At 38.8% G+C, this 12434-nt stretch overlaps 1 protein-coding gene across 6 annotated transcripts in view; it reads left to right on the forward strand.

Annotated features, from left to right (window-relative positions):
• Ccser1 (coiled-coil serine rich protein 1) overlaps positions 1 to 12434 on the forward strand; it is a 1241689-nt gene that overhangs the window by 406046 nt on the left and 823209 nt on the right. The window lies entirely within an intron of this gene.

Here is a 12434-nt window from a genome sequence, read left to right on the forward strand (position 1 = left end):
GAAATGGAATCGATCCTCACAGGTGCTGTGTGGCAAGCAGCAATTGCATGTTTGTGCAGACTTCTCCAAGAACAGCATGAACATGGCCCTGTGTGATCAACACAGATGGCACTTCTAAGAATGGACATTCTCACAGACCCCTTTAAAGAACATCTTCCATCCACTTGTTCTCTAAAGCAGGGATTTTTTTATAACTGTAATTTTCATTTTATCACTAAATTTGAAAATATTCTAGATTAATAAAATCTGTTTTAATCAGAAGTTCAATTCCTGTACTGGATTTTAAATATTTTATTCAGGTCTTTGCCATCTGATTTTCAAATGAAAATAGGTATTCGGTGTGTCACCTTTAAATATTCCATAGTCTGATGTTACCATCTTTTGGTATACAAGTTTAACAAAAAGTCAGGTTGTAAGCTATGTAGACATTTCCTGAATGTTTTGCCATTATTTTAGAGGCAGAATCGTATGTAGCTTTGTCTGGCTTTCAGCTGATTGTATCATGAAAGCTGCTCTTGGATTTCTGACCTCCTCACTTCACTTCTGTATTGCTGGGATTACGAGCTTGCACCACCATGCCTGGCTGGTGTACAGATCTTCTAATTACTATTCTTAGAAATTGCTATGTTGAAACATTTAAAAAAAAATGTTATTAGTTTTCTGCTTCTACCTATGGTCATTGTTAGCTTGGGATTGATGGGCATGAAGTAGAAACAAAATGAACCTACCAGGCATCTCCAGAGGCTAAATTGTGCTTTAATCAAAACAACTGAAGGGCCACAGTCTCTGCAGTTGTGAAACTGAGCTCATGGAATGGGGGTCTTAAGGTTTTGTTTTTCTTTTTTTATATTAATTACAGTTTATTTACTTTGTGTCCCAGCTGTAGCCCCCTCTCTCATTCCCCAATCCCACTCTCCCTCCCTCATCTCCTCCTTGCCCCTCTCTAAGTCTACTTATAGGGGAGGTCCTCCTCCCCTTCCATCTGACCCTAGCTTATCAGGTCTCACCAGGGTTGGCTGCAATGTCCTCCTCTGTAGCCTAGTTAGGCCGCTCCTCCCATGGGGGGCTGGGGAGGACAAGGAGCTAGCCATAGAGCTCATGCCAGAGACAGTCCCTGTACCCCTTACTAGGGAAGCCACTTAGATACTGAGCTACCATGGGCTACATCCAAGCAGGGGTTCTAGGTTATAACCATGCATGGTCCCTGGTTGGAGAATCAGTCTCAGACAAGCCCCTGTGCCCAGATACATTTGGTCTTTGTGGAACTCCTGTTCTCTCCAGGTATTACTAACTCTCTCTTCTTTCATATGATTCCCTGAACTCTGCCCAAGGTTTGGTTATCAGTCTCAGCATCTGCTTTGATACACTGCTATGTAAAGTCTTTCAGAGGCCCTCTGTGGTAGGCTCCTATCCTGCTTCTCGTTTTCTCCTACTTCCAATGTCCATCCTATTTGTCTTTCTAAGTAAGGATTGATCTTCTTACCCTGTTTTATGAAACGGAAAAAGAGGCAAGATTGGGCATGGAAGAGTCCATCTGCAGGTCAGGTCCCTGCAGTCAGAGGTGGTTGACACTAGAGGGGTTGGTATGTGGTTCTCCTCATCAGAAGCTTCCACAGGTGTGTCAGTCAAGGCAACTTTCCTGTCCAGAGCTTCTCCGTCCACTGAGGCTTTTCAGTAATTAATACCTATAACCACCTCCTTAAAACATTATCGCTGTAAATTATTTTCTAGAGGTATAAGATTAAATCAGGAGTTAATCTGGTCTGAAAACTAATGAAACTAAGTTTAAAACTGAATTGTGCATGTTGATTTAAGCTTTGCTTTTATACTACACTTGTGACATTTTTATACTTGGATAAGTAAAAGTTTATTTTTTTTTTCCCCTAAGACCAAATTCTTTCTTTACCTGGAAGGGTAAAGCATTTGCAAATGTTCAGAAATGATAATAAAAAGGTCACAGGTAGTCTTGGCTGAACAATTCAAGACGACCTTATACTTTTGTGTGATAAAGTCTGACTGCTAGGAAATCTAGAACCAAAAAGTCGTTTCTAGAGTTTCTCGAGCTCGTTAAAACTGTGGGACATGAAGAAGACCTCCCATGGCAAGTTCCCACAGCCTTTGAAATATGTGATCTTCCCATTTACCTTGTCTATGGAGTCAATATTACCTGTACCGTTTGAATTAATATGGACACCATTCTTTGGTTCTATTTGGAATACTTTAAAAATTCAAAACTATTTTTTGTTGTTGTTATTATTATCACTGTTCTTTTATTTTATGTATGTGAATGCTTTGTCTACATGTATGCATGTGTACCACATGTGTGTCTAGTGCCAGCATGGTCAGAAGAGGGTATCAGATCCCCTGAAACTGGAATTAAGGATGGTTGTGAACAACAATGTGAGTTCTGGAAACCAAACTGAGTTTCTCAGAAGGAGTAATAAATACTCATAATTGCTGAGCTGCCTCTCTACCCTATGATTTACTTCTTTCCTAATCTGCTTTACCCATTATTACAATTTTCCAAAATGTTTTATTTGCAAGCTACACTGAAAATATCAGTTACATACTAAATTCTACTAGCACATTCATAAGGCCTTCCTTTTAATTATTTTTCCTTTAGTGGACATTTGTTATTCTACCTCCTTGGGTTTAATAAAAATGTGGATCACGTTATATACTTTGGCATTTAGTGATTCTTTCTTTTTTTAACCATATAAATAATGAACTAATCCAGCTTTGTGAACCCCATTTGTTATGCTAGACTATAACATGGAGTTTCAATTGAATGCAATTCTTAAAGTGAGTACAGCAGTGAAATTAGATGCAACCCTGTGATGCTGCAGATTGGCTTCCTGGTGGGAGCAGCTAGGCATGTGAGCAGTGGCTGTGGCTTTAGACTGGAGTCAGTGTCCAAATCCCAGGGCTGAGTCCCAGCCTGCAGATGCTGAAGGCTTTCCTACAGACTTTTCTGTGGGTCCTGGGACAGAGGAACTAGATTAGGATATCTCCTAAAGACATTGCCTTAAATACAGCTGACTCCTTCCTCCCCCTGAGGACTCTTCCTGAGCACTGGGAATTCAGCCTGTTTCTCTTTTTGAGTTGTTCCCCTATGAGGAACAAACCCCTATGTTTCAGCTTCTCATAGTAGTCATATTTGTCCTTCTGACTTGTAGGTTTCCAACTTATAAACCAGTTTTCTTATTGAAGTTAAAAAGAATGAGTAGGTAATGGGTCACTCTTTTGTTATACTTAAAGCATTTTCCAAGAACTCAGAGCATTCCCTGTAGGTTAACAAGGTACACATCTTAGGATTTACATGATTGATTCTGCAGTCAGCTTGCCATCTTGCCATCTCATCCTCATATCTGTTTAAACTATAATATATTTACTACTTAATAAATAAATGTAAGGAAAATATGTATCATTCAATTTCTAGTCAACCATTAAATTACTGTTAATGGAATAAACTGGCAAACGTGAGTGCTGATTGAACACAGAATGGATAAGTACTTCAGACCCTCCCCTGCCAAGCAGAGTATGTGTGACTTTCTCAGCGTATGAAACAGAGACACATAGCAACCATTATAAGGATTAATTTGATCATGCCCCTTTTGCATGCTGAGGACTCTAGACTGAACACATAATCTTCCAAAGCTTTTCAGATCTTCCTATGGAAAAGAAGCTCTGGGAATCATTAACTATTATTCTAAAAATTATCTTCTAAATCCTGAAGATTAGAAGAAAAGCCTGTAGGCTTAGTGAAAGGAAACTTGGTTTTTCCCCTTGTATGCTCACACCTTCCAAATATAGATAATTTTGTTTTTAAAAGCTATTATTTTATACTCAGAAGAAAAGAATACATATAAATCCTTATGGAACTGCATGTCACTAAGTTGAAGAGTTCTTCAATATCTTGTATAATACTTTTATTACTTTGTCAGCTGGGTAAGCCTACCATTTTGATAGCAGAGTTCTATCGATAACTAATCTTTGAATCCTGAGCATGGTAAAACTGAACGACCATCACACTCCTAAATCTGTACTTCTTTGAAGTTCCCTTGCTCTTAAAAGATGCTCAAGTTTTCCTAAAGTTTTAAATATAAACTGTTCGAAGTGTTTAGTAAATTCAGGTCTTTGGAAATTCTATTTTGTCTCTTATTTTCAAAATTGGTTATAAAATAATTAGCTAGGGCAAATTAAAATTTTCATTAAGAGACAGTACCTGTTCCCCTTACTAGGAAACCCACTTGGATACTGAGCTGTTATGGGCTATATCTGAGCAGGAGTTCTAGGTAATATCCATGAATGGTTCTTGGTTGGAGTATCAGTCTCAGAAAAGACCCCTGTGCCCAGATTTTTTTGGTTGTGTTACTCTCCTTGTGGAGCTCCTCTGATATGAACTCAGTGGCTGGCTCTTTGATCACCTCCCCCTGAGGGAGAAGCAGCCATGCCAGGCCACAGAGGAGGACAATGCAAACCAGTCCTGATCAGACCTGATAAGCTAGGGTCAGATGGAAGGGGAGGAGGACCTCCCCTATCAGTGGATTTGGAGAGGGGCATGAGAGGAGATGAGGGAGGGAGGGAAGGTGGGATGGGGAAGGAATGAGGGAGGGAGCTACAGCTGGGATACAAAATGAATAAACTGTAATTAATATATAAAAAATAACAATGCAGCCACTCCTGATGAGACCTGATAGACTAGGATCAGAAGGAAGGAGAGGAAGACCTCCCCTATTAGTGGATGCTATGGGGGAGGAATACAAAGTGAATAAAGTATAATTAATAAAAATTAAAATAAGAAAATATTTTAAAATATAAAATAAAATAAAAATTTATTTAAAAAATTTCAATAAGATATATTTTTCTTGTAACTTCAATGTTCCATAAAAGCACATATATCTGAGACAGGGTTTAACATTCTCACCACTTTTTCCACTCTGTCTTTATCATCTCTGATAAGGTCTTGTTTACACTGTATGGTAATTGACTATGACAGCTACTAGAAGAACCTTGAGCAACTGATATCCTAGTGAGATGACAGTGAAGATGGACTTGGGTCCCTGGATCTCCTTATCCTTCTTCGTAATGTGGCAGAATGGAATAAATCTCTATATTGAGGGTAGGTGACACAAAATCAAATGTCAGGCTTTGTTCAGAATAAAATTTTCAAAAGAAAATCCATATTCTCATTATTCTTGTCACCAAAGAGAGGTTTGAAGAACATTATGCCTTAAGAAATGGGAAGACAGAAAAATGTCCCTGACATAAAGTTTCTCCAGATATCTGTGGGACCTTCCAGTCTTTCCTGTCCATCGGGGGACAAGATTGTTACTGGATTTAGGATGACACCATGCACCCTAACAAACTTGAGATTCCTTGGGAATTTTCTGTTGGGAGAAGGTAAGGCTGAGCCTCTGGTGGTCCACTAGAGGTGGACCTTGTCTTCTGGATAAGACTTACAACTTGTCAGAAGTTCTTGCAGGAGAGGTAGAGCTGAGACAATGATGGGGTAGGGGACCACATGTATATCTTCTGCCTTCTATTTAAACTACCCTAATGTTCCAACCCTGAAGAAGAAATTGGCAAGTCCTTGGATCTCTTTGACACTTCTTTTTTTCAGTATAGCCAAATTGAATAATCTATTTCAAACCACTATACACAATTAAAAAAAAGAAAAGAAAACAATAAGAACAACAATCATAATTAAATGACAGTAAAAACATTCAATTGAGACTTCTGTCCTCAGTCCCACCTTTTTATATTTTCATTTGGCAATTAGGCAGTATGACTGTAGCTCAAATAGTTCTTGAACCAGGAAGCATTCAAGCAAAACCATGTAAAGGTAAACCAAACAAAAATATTTTGATATAATGAGAGAAACATATTCTGGGAAAATATTTAGTAAGCAAAAATCAAGGAACTATTTACATTTGAAAATAAATATAATTCACAAAACTATCAAGTTGATAAAAATATTCCTGTTGTGGAGCGTTTCCCAATGATTTGTCATTAATTAAAGAGCTGTTAACCCATACTTCTTTTTGCTTGTTTGTTTGTTTGTTTGTTTTTCCAGTTCAATTTTTAATTTTATTTTCTCTATAACATACTTTCAAGGTTAATTTTCAGTGTGAGCTTCTCAGCACCACTAAAAACCAGAAAAAAGTCTACAGACAAGGAACTGCACGGATGAGTAATTATAGTAATAATTGTAAAAGAAAAACCTTGGTGAACAGTTCTAAAGCAAAGGCTTGACTACCCTGAGGCTCTTCCTCCTAGCTCATTCACTGTGTAGCAAAAACAAACAGAACCTTAATCAATGCAAACGGCACCTTAATAATCAGTCATCTTTTCAGTCTTTTGTTTAACAAAGTTAGATTTTTTCCCCCCACACTTTCACCTTTGTTTGGTTGTGTTTGCACTGAAATGGGTTGAAGTAAATTATGAGAAGCAGTGTGACAGTTCTCTATGGAAGAAAGCTAGAATAGTAGAGTATCTAAGTAAAGGGCGTATGTAGATTTTGTTGTTGGTCCCAAATGCAAAACAAGTCCTTCCTATACAGTGCCAAGCAGGGCTTTTGAGCAGCTAGGTCATTTCCAAATGTAGTTTCCTATCGTCCCGAAGCATCTTAAGGTTATAGGATTCTATTGTAATACACAATGTAAAATTATGGAGCATAGTTCAGACTATGAATACTAGAGAATTTATTATTACTTTACAAATTTATATTAACAGGAAGAAAGTGTAACAACTGAAAACAAAGTTTCTTCCTTAAGAAGCTAAAAAATTCAAACTAAATCTAAAAGAAATAGGAAGAAATAATTAAAAGAAAAAAAGTGAAATTATTTTGGATGTATAATAGGCAATTTACAAAATCCAACGTACTCATTGAAATTTTAAAAGAAAAAAGAAAAATAATTACTAATGATTGAAATTAAAACACAAAGAAACACACATACACAAACAGAACTAGCTCAGAAAAACCAAGAAGGGAGGAGCCATTGCTACAGATTGTACAGACATGACAATGGTAAGATTATTATGAATAACTGAGTATGAAAAATCAATCAGTAATACAAAAGAATGAGAAACAAATTCTTCAAAAAATAATTTTTAAGGTGACATAAGAAGAAACTACATAGGAATAGCCTCAATTTAAACTTATTTAAACCAATAAATATTTGTTATCTCACAGAATTTCTGTTAAAAAATGTTTTTTACTAGAGATAGGTAGAGATTGGACGTCAGCTGTGGCTGGTCATATCAAGATGTCAGCCAAGGATGGTCATAGAAAGGCTTGACTGAGGCCAAGGATCGTCCTCCTAGTTCATTACAACGTAGCTGAGAAGCAGCCACAGCTCAGTTCCTCACCATGTGTGCTCTTCATTGGTCTACATAGCAGCCAGTTTCTCTTACAATATACAGTCTAGGTGAACCTAACAAATTGCACAATGCATTTTATGAGTTTGTTTTAGAAAAACACACTTAATTGAGATCAGACACCAAGACAAAGTAAAGTATTATAGAATATGAAATATAATCTTTAAGGACAACCAGGCTGTTTCCCACGAGGAACTAATGTATAGGTTAGTAGTTTCTTGATTAGCATTCAAAGCTTTTGAATAATTCTCCACGGCTTTCTTTCCTCTGTTTTATTGATTCTAATCTGTGAGTCATCCCTTCTTGTCATTAACATATACTTACAACTGCATAGTGTTCTATTGTACTTTTAATTTTTGAGAATTTCATGTCTATGTACTGTCTTCACAACATTTCTCCTCTTCTCCATCCAAGTTTTCACGCATCTGTATCACGTCTTCTCAAATTCATAGCCTCTTACTGGTTAGTTGCTGTTGTTATACACATTCAATTTTAAATGTAACTTGTTTATTAGTATGGCTTATCTTTATATGTGTGTAGGCTCACCACCTGGTATTACAGAACCTCCCAGCGCGCTCATCCCTGGAGAAAACTGATTCTTGTTCCCTTGGCAGCCATCAGTGGCTCATAGCTCTTCATGTAAGGGTGGGGTCTTATGAGATTTCTCACGTTCATGTTGACATGTTAATTTATAACATTGTTTTTGTAGTCTTATTATACCTTCCAGTGCTCCTCTTTTTCTGCAACTGTACATTTTGTATTTTTCCTTGCTCACCTTGTTTCTATTTACTGCAGATCTGCATAAGAGTGACAACTAATAACCACATGACACAAGCAGTAATAGGCTTCCTGGAAATCTCCCTTTTAAGGCCATTAATCCAAAACTCTTTAATTTAGCCTCATGCAGATTTTTTTGGACAAGTGCACAAAGCAGCCACTTTTTTCCCCCCAAAATTTCACAAGAATGGTCTCTAGTCCACTTACTAATATTCTTCACTTCTGTATCTTATTAATCTGGACCCCCGCAATTCAAATAGCCTTCAACAGTCTTCCATGCTTCTACTAGTATGGCCAGTTAAACTCTGCTACAGTGTTCAACTGCTTTCCTTATCCAAAGTCCTAAAGTATATATTCTGCTAAAAGCATCATGGGAAGTCCTATCACAGCAATACCCCACTCCTGGTACTAAATAATTTCTTGGTCCCTGTTTATTGCTATGAAGAGACATCATGCGTGACCACAGCAACTGTTATAAATCATTTAATGTGAGCCTATTGGGACTATTCTCTTTCAAACCACCACAGTTATCCTGAGGACATAGGTACTAGTCTTGTACCTTCTGGAATATTCTGTCATTTTGATCATTGTTTTTAGTTCATAGGCATTACAGCTGGATAAACTATTGATTGATTTCTCTTCCATGTAAGCTTGTATAGTTCCTTTCATTACTGTAATAGTTAATCCTTTAGCACATACTTTCCAGGTTGGGTCTAACTTTCTTCTAAATCTTCTATCTAAATTGTGGTGTCTTCAGCAATATGTTCTTATCTTCAATTTCTGGGAGGAACTGAGGGCCACAGCAATAACATTATTTTGGGGGATTGCTAGGATTCTCCTGACCAAGCAACTGGAAAGGAGATTTCTCTTGTTTGGCACTGGGATTTTTGGAAGGGTCTTTGTCACCATAAGCATCACAACTTCATTCATATATTCTTATATATAAATATAACTTTAAGTAAGCATAAAATAATATGTTACCTTATCATCTTTTCAAACGTCCTTAGTGTTATCTGGTCCTCTTCTGCCTCACTCATTCTTCTTACCTCCTCAAGTGGATTTATGTCCCCCAACCTTATCTTTCTATTTCCCCTTTCAAAACACCTGGATCCTACTATTTTTTCTCTAGACCGCCCTCACCCCTTACACACACACATACACACACACACACACACACACACACACACACACACACACACAGAAAGAGAGAGAAGTTGCATCATGTTCTCTCTTTATGTTCCTGATATCTGAGTTTACTTTAGGTTAACAATTCACTTTATCAGTCATCTTTATAGTCTTGTTCTTTCATTTGTATACCCATTAAGCCTGGATTTCATGGGATACCTGCCCAGCAGCACAGACTCTTTTTTCTACTCGTTGACATTAAGTATGTTTCTCTCCATGGAGAATGCTGGCACTTCAGCTAGACACAGCTATCTTTCTCTTTGGCCTTTTCTATTCTTCTGGTCATTTTCCTTCGTCAGTTCTGGAAGCTATTTCAGCTCTTAGAATTGTAGGAGGCTGAAGCTGCATTATAATTCTCTCGGCAAGAATCTTGCCTTAATCTGCTTATTTACAATGCTAACAGCACGCTGCTTGGTACTGTATGGTTTTCCTTTTTTTTCCATGGCAACATTTTAGGGGCTTTCCATTTTGAGCAGTACTCATTCCCGTGAAGTCTACAGTACTATCCATCTGGCAGATTGACAAATGTGTGGCTGAAGGAGTAACTGCACTCTCTAAAAGGCCTAGAGTGTATATACTGGTGGCTGTCCTCTGAGTTTATGACTTTGGAAAGTTGCTGGGAATCAGTAGTTCTGGTTGAAAGGAAGATGTTTTTCATCTTTTATGTTTTCAAGACAGGTATCCAAATGCTTCTTTCCATTTTACAATGTAAGTATAAACTGGAAAGTATTTCTGTGGCTATAAGTCACTAAAACTGTTTGAATTGCCTGTTCCTAGTTGTGATTTGCTCTATCAGGTAAAATCCACACTCACAAGTTGTTTTTAGGTGATCCCAGCTGTAGTCTGAAAGAGGTAACTTCCAGATGCTTTACACTTTTAAAATTGTAATTGCTTTGTTGAGAAGTTCCATGGGGCAAAACTCAAAGTCTTAACAGAACACAGCTTTTGTCAGAATGAGACCGGTATTTTGTCACACCTCGTCTTTCTGAATATTTTAGTGTATAGTCCCATCCCTGTGGCTTGTCAGAACTCATTGAATCATAAGACAGCATCACATGGATTGTCACTATGCAGCTGGTGGTATCACTCTAAAATGTGTTTATTTATAGAATATTCATTTTCCTCTTGGCAAATCTAAATGAGTTATGACTGTCATACACCAAGTTAGGGGACCATTGGGTCCATTCTTTTTTTGTTCTTTTCTGTTGATTAATTTATTTTTTATTCAACATTTATTTTTATTCATACATCCTGGTTATAGCCCCATCCCACCTCTCCTCCCAATGCCACCCTCTCTCTCCTCTTCCCTCCCTTGCCTACTCCTCAAAAAGGGGGAGTTCCCTTCCCATCTGCCCCAGTTCATCAAGTTGCATCAGGACTGAGCATGTCCCCTTCACCTGTAGCCTGGTAAGGCAGTCCTACCAAGGTAAAGTGATCAAAAAGCTGGCAAGTGAGTCTGTGCCCGATACAGTCTACATTATTCTTACTAGAGTACCCCCATGAAGCCTAAGCTGTTCATTTGCTACCTCTTTGTAGGGACCCTGGGCCCAGTTCATACATGGACCTTGGTTGATGCTTGAATCTCAGCAAGCCCCTCTGGACCCTGGTTAATTAGCTCTATTGGTCTTCTTGTAGAACTCCTGTCACCTCTAGGACCCTTTCTCTTTCCTCCCACTTTTTCTCAGGACCACCTAAGTGTCACCTATGTTTGGCTGTGAGCCTCAAGGTCTGTTTTGAGGCGCTGCTGGGTAGAGTCTCTCAGAGGAGAAGTCTGTCATGCTGCTGTCTGCAAGCTTAACAGAGTATCCGTCATTCGTAATGGCACTCTCTCCTAGGGTAGGTCTTTGGTTGGTCCTGGCATTGTTTGGGCATTCCTTCAGTCTCTGATCTGTCTGCTCTATATTTATCCCTGCACATCTTGTAGGCCGGGTGAATTTGGAGTCGAAGTTTTTGTAGGTGGATTGGTGTTCCCATCCCTCTACCAGGAGCGTATTCTAGTTAGAAGGTGTCCTCTTCAGTGTCTGTGGCCTCTGCTACTAGGAGTCTCTGAATTCCCTCATCTCCTCCCGGGAGCCCACCCTGACTTAGGTCTCCAGCTTGTCACAGAGATGTTCCTACCCTAAGTGTCACTTTTCACTGCAGGCCTCTGTTCTCTCAGCCTCACTCTCCCCAGGCCTGATCTCTGTCCTCTTAACTCTCGGTGCCCCCTCTCCTACTTGGTTCCCTGTCTTCAGCCTCTGTGTCTGTCTATTCTATCTTCCTTTCTGAGTGAGATTTACGCATCCTCTCTTGGATCCTCCTTGTTATTTATCTTCTTGGGTCTGTGCTTCATAGTATGCTTATCTCGTATTATATGGCTAAAATTAACTTATAAGTGAGTACAAACCATGTGTGACATTCTGGGTCTAGGTTACCTCACTCAGGATAATCTAGTTCCATCCATTTGCCTGCAATTTTCATTATTTTTTTCCATTTTTTTATTTTTTTTAATTTATTACAATTTATTCACTTTGTATCCCAGCTGTAGCCCCCTCCCTCATCCTCTCCCAATCACACACTCCCTCCCTCTTCCCCTCACATGCCTTTTCTCAAGTCTACTGAGGTAGGTCCTCCTCTCCTTCATGTGACCCTAGCCTATCAAGTCTCTTTAGGAGTGGCTGCATGGTCTTCCTCTGTGGCCTGGGGTCTTTTCTGAGACTGATACTCCAGCCAGGGACCATGCATGGAGATAACCTAGAACCCCTGCTCAGATGTAGCCCATGACAGCCCAGTCTCCAAGTGAGTTCCTTAGTAAGGGAGAGGCTTTTCTCTGATGTAAACTTAGGGGCTGGCTCTTTGATTTATTGTTTTTAATAGCTGAGTAGTATTCCATTGTGTAAATGTGCCACAGTTTCTTTTTTTTTCCTTTATTTTATTTTTAATGTTTTATTTATTATTTATTAAAATTTGTTAACTTTGTTTCCCATCTGTGGCCCCTCCCTCTTCTCCCCCTCTGCCCCTACCCTAGTCCACTGATAGGGGAGGCCCTCCTCCCTTTCGATCTGACCCTACCCTATCAGGTCTCATCAGGACAATTTCTTTATCCATTCTTC

The sequence above is a fragment of the Meriones unguiculatus genome, chromosome 21 (assembly GCF_030254825.1).
Source record: "Meriones unguiculatus strain TT.TT164.6M chromosome 21, Bangor_MerUng_6.1, whole genome shotgun sequence".
Lineage (NCBI taxonomy): Eukaryota > Metazoa > Chordata > Mammalia > Rodentia > Muridae > Meriones > Meriones unguiculatus.